The following is a 2,500-nucleotide window of genomic DNA, read 5'->3' on the forward strand; positions in this document are numbered from 1 at the left end:
GGTGTAGGGTAAAGGGCTTTAAATATTGTGCTCTTGAATTAATGTTGCTGATAATCAAAATAATAATAGTAATAATAATAATAACAATAAACAAAAAACAAATAATATCATATACATTTAATAAATAACAATGTATTATTTATTTAGGTAATGTATTTTATTTTATTATTTTTAAAATTATTTAAGTCGGTTAAAATTTTTGGTAATTTAAATAAAGGTTTTCTTTTCTTTTCTGTTACATACTAAATAAAGGGATTGTGTTTTTCAGTCAGAATCAGAAATACTTAATTAATCCCCCCGGTGTTTAATAAAGTATAATAAAGGGCACAGGTCCGGTGGCCATGGATGAAGTGCTCGCTGTCCAGGGTCGGGACCTGGGGTGGACCTGGGGTGTCCCCAACCGATGTGTGGTTGGGGACATCTCTGTGCTGGTGACCTGTCCCCGCTCTGGATGGTCTCCTGCTGGCCCTACTATGGACTGGACTCTCACTATAATGTTAGATCCACAATGGACTGGACTCTCACACTATTATATTAGATCAACTATGGACTGGACTCTTACTATTATGTTGGATCCACAATGGACTGGACTCTCACACTATTATATTAGATCCACTATGGACTGTACTCTCACTATTATGTTAGATCCACAATGGACTGGACTCTCACACTATTATATTATATCCACTATGGACTGGACTCTCACTATTATGCTGGATCCACTATGGACTGGACTCTCACTATTATGTTAGACCCACTATGGACTGGACTCTTATATATTATGTTAGATCCACTATTGACTGGACTCTCACAATATTGTGTTACATTAACTATGGACTGGACTCTCACAATATTATGTTTGATCCACTACAGACTGGACTCTCACTATTATGTTAGATCCACTATGGACTGGACTCTCACTATTATATTAGATCCACTATGGACTGGACTCTCCCAATTTTATGTTAAATCCACTACGGACTGGACTCTCACTATTATGTTAGATCCACTATGGACTAGACTCTCACTATTATGTTAGACCCACTATGGACTGGACTCTCACACTATTATGTTAGATCCACTGTGGACTGGACTCTCACAATATTATGTTATATCAACTATGGATTAGACTCTCACAATATTATGTTTGATCCACTACAGACTGGACTCCCACTATTATGTTGGATCCACAATGGACTGGACTCTCCCTATTATGTGTGATCCACTATGGACTGGACTCTCACTATTATGTTAGATCCACTATAGACTGGACTCTCCCACTATTATATTAAATTCACTATTGACTGGACTCTCACTATTATGCTAGATCCACTATGGACTGGACTCTCACTATTATGTTAGACCCACTATGGACTGGACTCTCTTAATATTATGTTAGATCCACTATGGACTGGACTCTCACAATATTATGTTAGATCAACTATGGACTAGACTCTCACAATATTAGGTTTGATTTACTACGGACTGGACTCTCACTATTATGTTAGATCCACTATGGACTGGACTCTCAAACTATTATGTTAGATCCACTATGGACTGGACTCTCACTATCATGTTAGGCCCACTATGGACTGGACTCTCATAATATTATGTTAGATCCACTATGGACTGGACGCTCACAATATTATGCTAGATCCACTATGGACTGTTAGATCCACTATGGACTGGACTCTCATAATATTATGTTTGATCCACTACGGACTGGACTCTCACTATTATGTTAGATCCACTATTGACTGGACTCTCACTATTATGTTAGATACACATTGGACTGGACTCTCACTATTATGTTAGATCCACTATGGACTGGACTGCCATAATCTTATGTTAGATCCACTATGGACTGGACTCTCGCAATATTATGTTAGATCCACTATGGACTGGACTCTCACTATTACGTTAGATCCACTATGGACTGGACTCTCACTAATATGTTAGATCCACTATGGACTGGACTCTCACTATTACGTTAGAGCCACTATGGACTGGACTCTCGCACTATTATGTTAGATCCATTATGGACTGGACCCTCACTATTATGTTAGATCCACTATGGACTGGACTCTCACACTATTATGTTAGATCCACTATGGACTGGACTCTCGCACTATTATATTAGATCCACTATGGACTGGATCCTCACTATTATGTTAGATCCACTATGGACTGGACTCTCACACTATTATGTTAGATCCACTATGGACTGGACTCTCACTATTATGTTGGATCCACTATGGACTGGACTCTCACACTATTATGTTAGATCCACTATGGACTGGGCTCTCACTATTATGTTAGATCCACTATGGACTGGACTCTCACTTATATGTTGGATCCACTATGGACTTGACTCTCACTATTATGTTAGATCCACTATGGACTGGACTCTCACACTAGTATGTTAGATCCACTATGGAGTGGGCTCTCACTATTATGTTAGATCCACTATGGACTGGACTCTCACTATTATGTTAGAGCC

The 2,500-nt window shown here is 38.8% G+C and overlaps 1 protein-coding gene across 1 annotated transcript in view; it reads left to right on the forward strand.

Annotated features, from left to right (window-relative positions):
- The window catches only part of trpv6 (transient receptor potential cation channel, subfamily V, member 6), a 35,611-nt gene that overhangs the window by 24,592 nt on the left and 8,519 nt on the right, over window positions 1–2,500 (forward strand). The window lies entirely within an intron of this gene.

The sequence above is a fragment of the Nerophis ophidion genome, linkage group LG11 (genome assembly GCF_033978795.1).
Source record: "Nerophis ophidion isolate RoL-2023_Sa linkage group LG11, RoL_Noph_v1.0, whole genome shotgun sequence".
Classification (NCBI taxonomy): Eukaryota; Metazoa; Chordata; class Actinopteri; order Syngnathiformes; family Syngnathidae; genus Nerophis; species Nerophis ophidion.